This window comes from Telopea speciosissima, chromosome 1 (genome assembly GCF_018873765.1).
Source record: "Telopea speciosissima isolate NSW1024214 ecotype Mountain lineage chromosome 1, Tspe_v1, whole genome shotgun sequence".
Lineage (NCBI taxonomy): Eukaryota > Viridiplantae > Streptophyta > Magnoliopsida > Proteales > Proteaceae > Telopea > Telopea speciosissima.
Window position 1 is genome coordinate 42,919,587 of NC_057916.1, and position 14,437 is coordinate 42,934,023.

At 38.7% G+C, this 14,437-nt stretch overlaps 1 long non-coding RNA gene across 1 annotated transcript; it reads right to left on the reverse strand.

Annotated features, from left to right (window-relative positions):
* Positions 1–7,639: 7,639 nt before the first annotated feature.
* On the reverse strand, positions 7,640–7,911 carry LOC122662741. The gene is made up of 2 exons (XR_006333087.1): positions 7,849–7,911; positions 7,640–7,811 (listed from the first exon to the last, which is right to left on the reverse strand). It is a non-coding gene; the product is annotated as an uncharacterized LOC122662741 (long non-coding RNA).
* Positions 7,912–14,437: the final 6,526 nt, after the last annotated feature.

Sequence of the window (14,437 nt, forward strand, 5' to 3'; positions counted from 1 at the left end):
CCAACATATGAGATATGTCAAAACTTCTTATTATATCCAAGTAAATATATATATATATTCCCAAATTTTCTTTTTAGTAAGCAATCATTGTTCGAACTCAATCCAACAGAAATGTTCCTCGTGGAGTGTGTCCTCCTATCATTCATCCACTTTGACATCTCGATGAACCCATTGCTCAAAACATAGAAATTTCTGCCTCCTCTGCAAATGTACCTAAGGTTCCTCCTACACCCATACCTGAGGCCCCTCCAGCTCATGCACCTGCACCTCCCCCTGATATGATCGCTAGTGAGGTAGCTGACATCGTGGCCAATATGATGCAGTCCATGCAACAGGAACAACAAGCCTTCATACAAACTATGAGTACCCAATTCCAAGCTATAATGCAAGATAAGGAAATAACTGGGACACCTAATACTACCATGCTTACAATCCCCACAGCTCCACCAGTGCGTACAACTTAAGATGCTATTGCAATCATAGGAGATGTAATGAAAGATTTCCAACAACAATAGGGATTGTTCATGAGTAATACAATTATTGTGATGCGACAACTGCTGCAGTAGTTCATAATTTGCATGAATGCACAAATTCAAGCTATGCAACAGGTGCAGGCCGTACTAGGGATTTCTCTTGTATATGACACACCGCCTGTGCCCGACAAATCTGTGGGAGGAGGATAAGTAGTTGAGGGTGTAAACGACAAGGGTCTAAGAAGAGACCTATGGCCTCACGAGAGTTTGGAACACCTAGTAAGGCTCCCAAAGGACCCTAACCTGATTCGACTCCAGCATGTTCTGATGGGAAGGATGAAAATTGACCCAGTCAATCGGCAAGATTCACAGCTACATCACCACCGTCTAGTGCAAGCCTTTTTTGTTTCGACTGTAATCAATTGGGACATATGTCTAGGGCTTGCCCGTATCGTAAAGCCAACCACATGTCGCAAGTATATGTCCCCCATCCTAAGCAGCCACAACAGGACCGTAGGCCAGAAATGGGTAAACTTTTCAGCCCCCTCTACCAACTACAATTTAAGAATGTTCTCAGCCCTTTAGGAGCACACCTAATCCACGACCCTATGGTCCGATCCGATGTTATGAATGTAATCAAATTGGACACGTGTCCAGAAACTGCCCTCGCCGAAGAGTAGGTGCACCTTCACAGTTTCAACCTACTGCTCGACCTTTCTAGCCCCAAGGAAACAGTATTCAAGGCCAAGAATGTGCCTTTACCACAGAGGAAGCTGAGGCAAATCCAACTATGATGGTAGGTACTCTATCCATATCATCCTCACCTATTCGAATATTATTTAAGTTCAGTGCATCACACTCCCTCGTTCCTACTACTTTTGCTAGTAATAGAAATATGCCCTAGAAGAACTTGGAACACAAATTAATGTTTAGCACTCCTGCTGGATATGCTGTGAATCTAAACGAAGTGTATGAACTTTATCCATTAGGAAATCTTATATTCGTATCTAGATTCTGGAGGGACGGTGAGAGATCGTAGATGCATAATAAAGTCTTGATAAGGATATATGCCCACGAATCAAATGGATAGAACAGTACAGACTGGATTCAAGTAAGTATGAGATATATCAAGTAATTGGGAACGAATAACAGATCTGAAGGTCTAAGTTGGCAAAAATAACGAAAATAGGTGTCATTATAACCAAGAATAGCCAAGAACAAAATGGACTAGAACTGAAGGATTTTTTACAAAATCTTGCTCAACAATAGTTATGAGTAGAGTAATGGGTCACCGAATGTCCCCTTCGTCCTTGAGAGTGAATAGTAGTGATCCCATCAATACCCTATTCATTTAAAGTTGAGTTAGGTATTGAAGAACATGAAGTGAAGGTCTTCACAGGAAAAAAATATTATAAGCAATAGTATAAACTTATACCATATAATCCAAAGTTGTAAGAAACATAGATTAGTGGGTGGAGTATGCGGGGATAACTTGATCAGTTGATTTCTTGAAGTGTATGTTTGGGGTTTGATTTTTCTTGGGTCCTTATAATAAGTAGAGTCTTAGATTAACCAAACCTGGGTGTGATTTACATCGTCTATTGAGGGCCGAATATTTGAGAATTGAATCTTGGCAACTCAATTAAATGAAAGAGGCATGCTGATACGAGACAAAAAGGTACTATGAAGTAGTCATCCTGATAAAGGAACATCTAGGTGGCGAAAAGATGAAAGTAATTGATGTATCCTCACTTGTACGAATCCCCAGACGCCAAATTTTGAAGACAAAATTTCTGTAAGGTGGGGAGAATGTTACAGCTTGGCTTTTTTTACCCGAACCCTAACTCGAATCCGATGGTAGGTCCAGAATCTGAAGTTATAGCCTTGTATACACTTTGGAGTATTGATTTGATGTTTGAACGGGTAGAAGATGAAGAAGGAATCCTGGTGGTAATCCATCGTTTATCGGCAAAATGATGCGTACCTCCCCCGTGCAATTGCAAAATTCACAAACAAATGTACAATTCTGGGTAAACGACCCTGACCATGTTTTTAGATACTTAGAGCATGAAAACATTGTTAGAAATGTGTTTGTACACGAATCTGCCAAAGCTCGAGACGTTCCGACACTTGGACAGCATATAAAACACACTCTGGTGGATCCCTCTGGTTAACCACTTATATCAACCAGAGCTACTATTACTGCAGATTTTTATCTCGGGAGTGCGGGACCCGGTGTCTCGAGTCTGAGATTTTACTGCCACATCCCATTTAGCTTGTTGGAATGTTTCCCCAACAACGTTGGTATGCGGGACCCGCTTAACTAACCCTCGTACACTACATCGGCCAATAAATTATTTTGGAATTACATGGGACATGACCAAACTAACCCTCTAACCCACTATCTATATAAACAAAAACCCATCACTATTCATTTCTCTTCAACCCTAAACAATAGAAGCTGAGAGAAGAAGAGAAGAGGAAAGCTTTGGAGACCAAATTCTGAATTTGGTAAGAGATCCATCATCCACTGCTCCCTCCATCTCATCCTAATTATTCCTTCAATCATTTCCTCTCTGTAATCTATTTATAAATTCTGTTCAACTTCTGTATACATGATTGAAGAGGGAAATCCAACCAATTATCTCTAAGCAGCAACTACTATAAGGTAACTTCTACCCTTTCCTTGAATCCTTCATTGATTCTCCTTCCTTACCATGATTCTTGTGCCAAAGCCATCTCTGATTTGGGAATCTAAACACTCAGCTTCATGTGTGTGGATTTACTTGAAAGGTTGCTTAATTTGGTCAAGTCTTCTCTATGCATGTTTAAGTTCTATTAGGAGGCTTCACTTTGGTCATAGTTTGAAGGTATTTCTATTAGTTAGCACCCTGTTAGGCTTAACGATGCTTTATAAATTAATTTTCAGCCATGGTTAGTTAGTTTGTTTCATGTAAAACTCAGATTTCTTCATGCATAATTGAACCATGGTCACTAACCTTACCCCAATTCTGTTTTGGTTATAATTGATGATTGATTGCCATCCTTTACACCAAATTAAACCATTTGGAAACTTGATTCTACCATGCATGATTGAAACCACGAAGTTGGAACCCAAACTCATTACATGCACCCAATCCCAACCCCAATTCCTCAAATTGCCCACCTCCCTATCCCATATTGAGTCACAAGAACTCAATCCCATATGTGAGAACCATCCCTGATGTCAATTGGAGAAAACCAACCCAAAACCCCCTTCAAAACTCTATTTTTCTTTTTAATTTCATTTACTGTTTGTCTCTGGTGGAAGTCACTGGTCAACCAGAAACACTAACCAGTGTTGCTGTCAGGTGTTTTCTTAACTCCAAACCTATTCTAAATTAATCCTAACCTATCTTGGGACTTTAGTAATATTAGGATACCACCTAACATATATGTTTGGTTGATAAATATTAAGACCTAACTCTTGGGTCATCGAACCTACCGATAATCGACTCGTGAACTAACCCGACATCGCAAAATCAATCATAACAAAGTGAGTGGGGATAAACTTTGAATTTATTTTAGAATGTTTATCATTTTAGATTGATTATCAGAAATCGAGCATATGTATGAATTTATTCTTGTTAGCACCTGTATTATTAATTCTTTCATTTATATCTTATGATTATGAAATTATGGAATTACATGCGATGTTGAATGTGTTGGAATGTGAACTTTGTATGTTAAAATAGATGCCGTAGACGGCTTGAGAACGAGAGGTATAGTGTATCATAGTATGGGATGCGGGGGCACCATACACCTTGTACTATGCCATTTAGTCTGCATATGGCTAGGGACGTCATTCCTTGGTACTACAACTCTTACCAGCAGGGGTTCAGGTGTTGGGTGATCATAGTTCCCTGTCGCTGGGAGTATGTGGAACACCTGGTGGGGTCCAAACTATGATTATCAGAGTCTACCCATGGGGGGATCTGAGGATTACGACCGGTGTGGGCTCCATGCAACAATTGAGGTTACAGCTTGGATTGAGATGATGGACCCAAGTCTGTTTTCCCGAGTTGTTGGCGTAGTACCGACTTAGAGAATTAGGCACTGTTTGTTAGGTGGAAATTAGGTTTAAATTGAATTCATGTATTAGGATTTTTGCTTTGTATGTGTGATTGCTTGTGTGAGGTCTATCCTTTACTTGCTGGGCTCGGTGGAGCTCACCCCTATGAAATATTTTCTTTTAGATGATCTTGCAGGTGGATACGATGGTGGCTAAGGGGGTTACTTGGAGAACAGGGACTGATGGCATAGTCTTTTCATTTATTTTCTTTTGTTGAAACTCTACTTTTTATGACGGATGTATTTCCACTATAAATATTTTAGTATAGCTTGTTTCAGGCCTGATGGATGAAACTCTGTAAATTTAGGCTATTTGGGAAAAAGGGGATCTGAAAGTAAATAATATGTATATAAACTTGTAAATTTTACTTTCCATGCACTATGATCAATGAAATACTTTTTATCTTGATATGATGTTGTGATTGTGATGTGTATATACTGCATCGGGATCCTAGAGGTCTTCGAAAACTTTGGGTATTCGGGTCACAAGCCGAATCCTCCCATGGGGTGGTTTGCGGGTGTGATAGCCGATCCCGTTACCAAGATTTTTGTAGTGAGCTAACAAAGCTTCCACAAACTGGGACAGTGAGGGAATATCAAAACCAGTTTACCAAGTTGTTGTTACGAGAAGGGAAACTCACACAAGAGCAACAAGTGGGGTGTTTTATTAATGGCTTGAAGGATGATTTGATGGTTGATGTCCAAGATTGCAAGCTGTTACACTGTCGGTGGCGATAGGGTTGGCTCAATTGTACGAGGCTCGTGATCAATACATTAAACAATTGTCCTCTCCTGGAGATAGCGTCTCAATGGTGCCGATTAAGAAACTATCTCCGACGGAATTAAGCGAACATCGAGCTAAAGGTGTATGCTTCAATTGTAATGAGAAATTTGGCCCTAGCCATCGTTGCAAAAAGCTATTCCTTATCGAAGGGAGCTGGTCAGATGATGAAGTTGCTAAACCTAATGAGACCGAGTTGGACAAGGAATGATGAAGATGATTCATGTAGTCACCCTTGAGGATAAGGGTGTAATTTAGAGGGGAGGAATGTTATGTCCTTGTAAACCTAGTAGTGGTAGTAGGCTAGTATTTAGGAAGTTGTTAATTGAAGGTGGGGTCTTATAGCCATGTTGCATGTCCTTGCAGTGAAGTAGAGTGATTTAGGATTGTTAGTGGGGTTGAGTGAGTCATGGGTTAGTTGAGTATATTTAGGGATGTTATCAAGTGGGTTTAGCTGTGGGGATGTGACATTCGTTTAGGAGTTTGTTATTGGTCAATGTGTTCTATTTATATGTAACCAGTTTATATCTGAAGGGTTATCAGTTATCAAGTATTTGTTTATGCATTGGAGATTATAGTTCTCACAAACGAACTATCTTTATTATTGCTCCTCTTACTTTGGTTTCATTATATCAAAATAGGTAGGAACAAGCAGAAGGGTTGAAACAAGGGGCTTAGGGACTTAACTTTTGAGAGTATCCTAGGACCTTTTGACTCTTCAATCCGCTACACAAAGTCTAGAGTTCAAGAACATAACAGCTTGGCATCAGAGCCAGGCATGGCCGACCAATGCTTGGAGCGATTAGAGACAGAGATGGGAGCCCTTATAGGCGCACAAGATCAAAAGTTCAAAGAGCTAATGGAGTCGATGCAGAAAATGTTTGCTACAATCAACACTAGGCTGGACAGCGTTACTGCAAGCCGTGAACACAGCAAGAGCTCTCACCACAACCTTCAACATGAAGGTGGAACAACCTTCACCGGACTGACTAACGGGACGGGAGCAACTGGTGCAGTGTTGCCCAAAGTTGTGAAGCTGGATTTTCCTAAGTACAACAGTGAGGACGATCTGACCAGCTGGGTTTGCTGTGCTAATCAATTTTTTGAGTACCATCGAATGCCCATGGAGGAACGTGTTCCATTAGCATCATGGAACCATGAGGGTGATGCCCAATTATGGTATCAACTCCTCAAGGAAGGACGCCAGAATGCACCTATCAATTGGCATGAATTTAAGGAGAATATCTTCGTGAGGTATGGCCCATCCCATTTCCAAGATTTTTTTGGTGAGCTAACAAAGCTTCAGCAAACTAGGATGGTGAGGGAATATCAAAACCAGTTTACCAAGTTGTTGTTACGAGCAGGGAAACTCACACAAGGCAACAAGTGGGGTGTTTTATTAGTGGCTTGAAGGATGATTTGATGGTTGATGTCCAAGCTTGCAAGCCTGTTACACTATCAGCGGTGATAGGATTAGCTCAATTGTACGAGGCTCGTGATCAATCCACTAAACAATTATCCTCTCCTGGAGATAGTAGCTCAGTGATGTCGATTAAGAAACTATCTCTAACGGAATTAAGCGAACGTCGAGCTAAAGGTTTATGCTTCAATTGCAATGAGAAATTTAGCCCTAGCCATCATTGCAAAAAGCTATTCCTTATTGAAGGGAGCTGGTCAGATGATGAAGTTGCTAAACTTGATGAGACCGAGTTGGACAAGGGATGATGAAGATGAGGTTCCCTGTAGTCACCCTTAAGGACAAGGGTGTAATTTAGAGGGGAGGAATGTTATGTCCTTGTAAGCCACATAGTGGCAGTAGACTAGTATTTAGAAAGTTGTTAATTGAAGGTGGGGCCTTGTAGCCACATTGCATGTCCTTGCAGTGAAGTAGAGTGGTTTAGGATTGTTAGTGGGGTTAAGTGAGTCATGAGTTAGTTGAGTACTTTTAGGGATGTTATCAAGTGGAGTTAGTTGTGGGGATGTGGCATTCATTTAGGAGTTTGTTGCTGGTCAATGTGTTCTACTTATATGTAATCAGTTTATATCTGAAGGGTTATCAGTTATCAAGTATTTGTTTATGCATTGGAGATTATAGTTCTCTTGAACGAACTATCTTTATTGTTGCTCCTCTTACTTTGCTTTCACTGTATCAAAATAGGTAGGAACAAATAGAAGGGTCGGAACAAGGGGCTTAGGGACTTAACTTTCAAGAGTATCCTAGGACCTTTGGACTCTTCAATCCGCTACACTCGGTCTGGAGTTCAAGCACATAACAGACAAGGTGACGATATTTTTGTCGCACGTCTCCCTTCCATTCAAAGGCTAGATTGGGAATGTAATGGCAACAAAGATCTACAACCAAACGTCAAGAATAACTTGAGGCAGAAACTCCAAGTAGTCGTATGAAAATTGCCTTTGAATTGCTTTTTTGTTGCAAAGGGACATTGCTTATGGTGTTGTAATAAGCTTCTGCTGCAATGGAACATTACTTGTGGTACAATAATAAACTAATATCTAGAAACCTAGGTTAAAATTAATCAGATATGTTGAAAGCAAATCATAGAAAGTTACAAGGTCCAGCTCAGATCTTCAAAACTAAACGGTGCTAGGAAAGTTTAAGTTGGTTATTTAGAAGTTGAGGCCACAGATGTCTCAAGAAAATAGCAATGTGCTCCAACGAATCCTGGTCACTCCACCAATTCATCCAGCTAAGCACAACTAGTTGAGCCAACAGAATCCTATCATAGAATTTGGTTGTTTTCTCAAGGAAGAATCTAATAAATACATCTCCCAAAAGGCCAACTTATGGATACCACAATTACCATATGACTATATGGATACTGTGTAGGAACCATAGCTATAAGGACCGGCCAGTATTCTCCCCCAAATTGGTATTCGGTAGTTGAAATCTAAACTTACGATTATCGTATGGGTTTTGATTTCTTTCAATTATTATTGGGTTGAAATGATTTAATTAAAATTAGCAATTTTCTATATTTCATTTCAAAAGTCAGGTGAGCCTTGGTTGGATTGACCATCCATAGAGGAAGGGACGAGAGAGAGAGAGAGAGAGAGAGAGAGAGAGAGAGAGAGAGAGAGAGAGAGAGAGAGAGAGGCAGACAGACTACCGCACAAAACAATAAAATAAAACAATGGTAATTGATCTGAATAACACATCGAAGAAAGTTGAAACAATTGCAATAAAAGATAGCAAATCAATAAACTCACCGGATCAGTGGCAAATAGATCAAGAGATGCGAGGATTCCAAATCAAACCAATGTCTTATTCAGGTATTTGCCCAATGCACCAACATTTTAGTATCGACAAATGTGTACTATCTGAAAGAATAAAGTTAATTCATATCAACGTTTATGTTAGTATTGCAAAAAATGCAGACCGGTTAATTAGAATAGGAACTTGAGGTTTTATGTTCTTCAGAAGAGATGGACAAAAAACTGGTGTATGTGTGAGAAGGAGTCGGACACGGGATAGAATGAATAGAAAGATGAGAGAGAGAGAGAGAGAGAGAGAGAGATGTGGTAGGTAGAATGAGATGGGAATGAGAGACAGATGAATGGGAGTGTGTGGATGAGAGGTGAGACTTCGCAGAAGCATATGAAGAATCATACAAGATGTCTTTTTTCTTTTTTTTGGTATAAATCATACAAGATGTCAACAAACCAAAAAAATAGAAAAGTTCATGGAGAATCTCTAATCAGAGGAGATATCAAAAAACAAAAAATATTATAGTATTGCAGGCTAAATGAATTAATGATGTATTCTTTTCCCAAAAATTAATGATGCATTAATAGATTAGGTATCTAAAAGTGGGTGTTTATATGTTCAAGAGCCTATGTGCGATAATTGAATCACTAAAATCCCCTTCATAGGTACAAGGTATAAGTAGATCTGGTTTTCAAAAATCACTTACTGGAGTTTTCATTTTCTTGAATGGATTCCCACTCTCTGGTCTTGTCCTCTAAGTCAACCAAAAACTCCCAAGTTTGATTTTCATCGGTGAATGATGTGAATCCAGTTGGGCACATGGATTCCACCAACTGCTTGGTTTGATAATCTATACCCTCATAGATGATTTGGCACAGATGCCAAGTATCTAAGCCATGGTGAGGACACTCTTGAAGAAGGTTGTTGAATCTCTCCATGAATTTGGAGAAGGATTCGTTTGGTGTCTGAACTGTAGAATGTCATTCCTAATCCTATTGGTCTTATGCAAAGGAAAGAATTTCTTTAGGAAGACAATTGTAAATTGATACCATGTAGTTATTGAGTCTCTAGGCAAACCATAGAGCCACTTTTTAGCTTGATCCTTAAGTGCAAAGGTGATGAATCTCAACTTAACCGCATCATCAGTAAATTGTTGCATCTTAATGAGCACACATACCTCCTCAAACTCCCTAAGAAACAAATATGCATCTTCATTAGCTACCCCATGAAAGTGGGGCAACATACTAATGAAATTGGATTTAAGCTCATAATTGTTTCCTTGGGCGGTGGGTAAGCGAATGTATGAGGGTTGTGCAGCCCGTGCGGGATAAAAGCGATCCCTAAGGGTCATAGGTTGCCTCTCTCCTTCCTCACCCTTGGTTGGAATCTCAACTCGTTCTATCCGGTTCTTAGAATTTCTCACCCAAACAAGCATACAAAAGCCACAATCCGAAATTAGGGCACTCCTCAAAGCTCTTTGTTTTTTTGTTTTTTTTTATTTTATTAAAAACACTACGAATCAATTAAAATTGGAAACTAAACAAGCGTCACCTCCCCAGCAACAGTGCCAAAAATTTGTTTGATTTTAAAATAATACCGCAAGCGTACGGGTCAATCGTAACTACGGGTCCAACACGAGGAGGTCAACCCTGAATAAATTTTTATTTTTAATTAAGGCGAAGTATACAACTTACCAAATATGGAAACAACCTATATATGAAAACTACCAATTATGAAAACTAGCAAATATAGAAGCAACTAAATTACCAAAGATAACAAATTAAAAATAGAAACTAGGGAAACTGCTAAGGGAATAGATGAATTAAAAGTAAGAAAGTCACTTGGCAATGCGTTCCACTATGAGAATTAGGGCAGATCAATGACTAGCATATTAGGGCAAATCATGCATGTTGAGGAAAACACCTTATACACTCCAAAGCCATATTTTGATGATAACAAATAAAACCTCTCTTGGACTAATATTTGTGGAAGATGTTTAGATGAGAGCGTAGCACCAAGTAAGGGGGAGCATACACAAGAACAAACACAAGAGCGTATACAAATACATACAAGAATAATGCTCAAGGTGATTCCAAAGATATGGAAGTCAACCAGTCAAACCTTGAAGACTAAAGAGCCCATTAAAGATTGAAGACATATTAAAGACTTTGTAATCATGTATTTGTCAATATAAATCACAATTGATGTAATGCACACACGCACACATACATCCATTTAGAATGTCCTTAGGAGGTGTTTTGACCCCTTAGACATGTGACTATTGAGTTTTGAAAACCCCCCCAAACCAACCCCTTAGTGGAATTGAAGTGGTTTCACTGAAATTGCCCAATCCGGCATATCGGTTTTTGATCCGGCATACCGGATTAATGGAAATCTCAGGAAAAGGCTCACAGTTACCCTCCGAAGTACACTGGATTATGATCCAGCATACCGGATCTATGTTTGCCCATGTTTTACCCTGATCCGGCATACCGGATGAGTATCCAGCATACCGGATCAATATATCCATGTTAATATTTGGCCGTTTTTCTCCTGTTCAATAAGGAAATTAGGAGATCCGGCATTCCGGATTGGAATCCAGCATATTGGATTATATATGACTTTTGGAATCCGATCTTAATCTAGATTCCTAATTAATTTAAGCCATCTAGCTTATAAATACCCACTTGTTTAAGGCTCTAAACACTACTACTAATCACAATCAAGAGCCTCCAAAAATAAGTCATTCTCAAGTGAGATTTCAAGCACTCATTCAAGGCATTCACTCTTACTTAGCTTCCTTCATTCAACTTGTATTAAAGCTTCATAGTTTGAAAGGTAGCAAAGCTTTACTAAAGTTTGAGGTAATTCTAAATCCCTTAGTACCACTTTTACTTTATATGAGTAAGTTGAGTTCTCTTGCTCGGAATCAAGAGTAGGTTGAGTCCTCTTGCTCATTGAATCAAGATTAGTTGTTGATTGAGTTCTCTTACTATTTATTTCAAGATTTGTACGAGTCCTCTTACTCTTACTCAAGATTCGATTTAGTGAAATTCTCTCTAAGGTGAGAGAAGTGGACGTAGGCAAGTGTTGGCCGAACCACTATAAATCTATTATGTCACTCTTTAATTTATTGCTTGTTTGTCTTTACTTGGTTATTTTCACATAATTTTTTAAGTTTTCAACCTTCACCTAATCACCCCCCTCTAAGTGATTTCACATTTGGTATCAGAGCGAGAGCTCAAGACTGTGATTTTTTATAATCCAATTAAGAGTTTAAGACCATGGGATCCTTTGTCAATCATAAGATTGAAGGATACATCATTACCCGACCTCCTTTCTTTGAAGGTGAATGATTCTCCTATTGTAAGAATCGTTTCAAAAACTTTGTGTGTGCCAACAACATTGATGCATGGGAAGTAATTGAAAATGGACCAAATACTATAGACAAGCCTAAAGAAGAGTGGACTCCAGCTGAAAAAGTTAAGATTCAACTCAATTTTGTTGTTCTAAGTTATATTCAATGTGCTCCAGGAGAAAATGAGTACAATAGAACTTGCATGTGTGACTCCGCTAAGGAGATGTTTGATAAGCTTATTGTTACCTATGAAGGTACTTCTGAAGTCAAGCAATCTAAGATTGATATGCTAGTAAATGAATATGAGCTATTTAAAACAAAAAATGATGAAGACATATATGCTATGTTTACTCGATTTACTAACACTGTGAACAAGATAAAAGGTTTAGGAAAAGTTTACTCCAATGGTAAAAATGTGCGAAAGATTTTGAGATCTCTCTAAAAAGAATGGAGACCCAAGACTACTGCAATCAAAGAATCCAAAGACATTGACAAGCTAAGTCTAGATGAGTTATTGGGATCACTCCAAACTCATTAGATGGAACTCAAACAAGACACCAAGGAGGATGATTCGAAAGAACCAAAGAAGAAGGTTGTAGCATTCAAGACATATGACATTAGCGATGATGAAGAAGAATTGTCTAATAACGAGATTGTTTATCTATCCAAGAAATTCTCTAAATTCTTGAAGAACAAGGGAAAAGCCACTTTCAACAAGAAGAGATTTTCAAGGGATCAAAAAGGTAAAAATACTTCCAAAGAAACTAATGACTCTTCTTCAAAAGATATTGTGTGCTATGAATGTAGGAAACCAGGACATTACAGAGGAGATTGTCTAAAGATAAAGAAATACAAGAAGGCCTACAAAGCTGAACATTCTTTTGATTCAAGTGATGAAGAAGATAAGGATGAATCATTTTAAGAAGAAGAAGAAAAAACTAACCTGGCACTCATGGCTACTGAAGATGAAGAAACTCAAAATGAGTTAACCCCCACTTCTCCATCTCATAAAGATAAGGACTTTTTAGAATTGGAGGAAGCTTTTGAAGACCTCTACCAAAGTAGCATGGAGCTAGCCACTTCAAAAAAGAATCTCTTGAAAGAGATAAATACTCTTAGAGACCAAAACACAACTCTAACTTCCCAAGTTAATATATTGGAAGAAGAAAAAGAGAAATTGTGTAAAGCCTTAGAAGCCTTTACTAACGGAAAAATGACTCTTAACATATTACTTGAAAATACCTCCAAAACACCTCTCAACAAGGAAGGGGTAGTCTATGATGGGAACAAAGGTTCAAATCAATCAAAAGAGCCAAGTACAAGTAAAATGGCAAGTAAGAAAGTATAGAAGAAGTTTTGTAACTATTGTAAGAAGAAAGGTCACTCTATTGAGGAGTGTTATTTGAGAAAGAAAAGTCCTCAATTTAGCAAACTCAATCCCAAAGGGAAGACTCCATATATCCCTCAAACTGGTGTATGCAATAATTGCAACAAGAAAAAACATATTATTTGGGAATGCTATCACATGAAGCAACCTTTTCACCCTACTAGAAGACCCTTCAATGGTCAAACTCCTAAAAGATCCTTCAATGGTCAAAACAGGAGAAATCCACCTAAGGTGCAAAGATCACCCAAGAACCAAGGTTCAATTAGAATACCCCAAAACCAAAGACCTTGGAACCCCTAATCATACCCAAATTGGAATGGGAACCAAAAGGCAAATGGTAACCAAATGGTTTAGAGACCAAGGGAAAGGTATGATACTAACAATGACGGACCCAATATACAATGGGGACCAAAGTTTTATTAAGTATCTTTGTTTTGTAGGATATGAGCAATTTGGAATGGTACATTGATAGTGGTTGCTCAAAGCACATAACATCCAACCCAAAGGTATTTTCAGAGCTCAAGAAGCAAAAAGGGGGATGGGTATCTTTTGGAGACAATAACAAAGGAAGAATTATTGGAAACAGATCCATAAAATTTGGAGGTACAATTATTTTCAATGTTAGTCTAGTTGATAATCTTAAGTATAATTTACTTAGTGTATGTCATACCCCAAACCATCCCCTAGGAGGATTGGGTAGGTGACCCGAATTACATAATGGCAATTCGCCAAATCCCACGAATCTAGAAGCAGTACTTACGATCATGGAACCATATCCACATCTTAACCATAAGTAAGATCAGAGTAATGCAGGACGTCTACAATTTAAAAGTAAATGGAAGCATAGTGATACAGAAAATGATGATAATATATGCATAACAAGTCTTGTTTGAGACATCTCCCAGGCACACACAACCCACAACAAAGAAACAAAAGCTGATAAGTACATACAAAAATATATACAGGGCGAGAATTCTTAGCCCTTAAAAGAAAACAAAAGTAAAAGCTATACGACCAAGTCAGAACGGGGATAACTCCAAAAAACCCAAAAGGAGTCCCCAGTCAAAACATCACAAGCATGCTTCAATGGTCTTCATCCGCA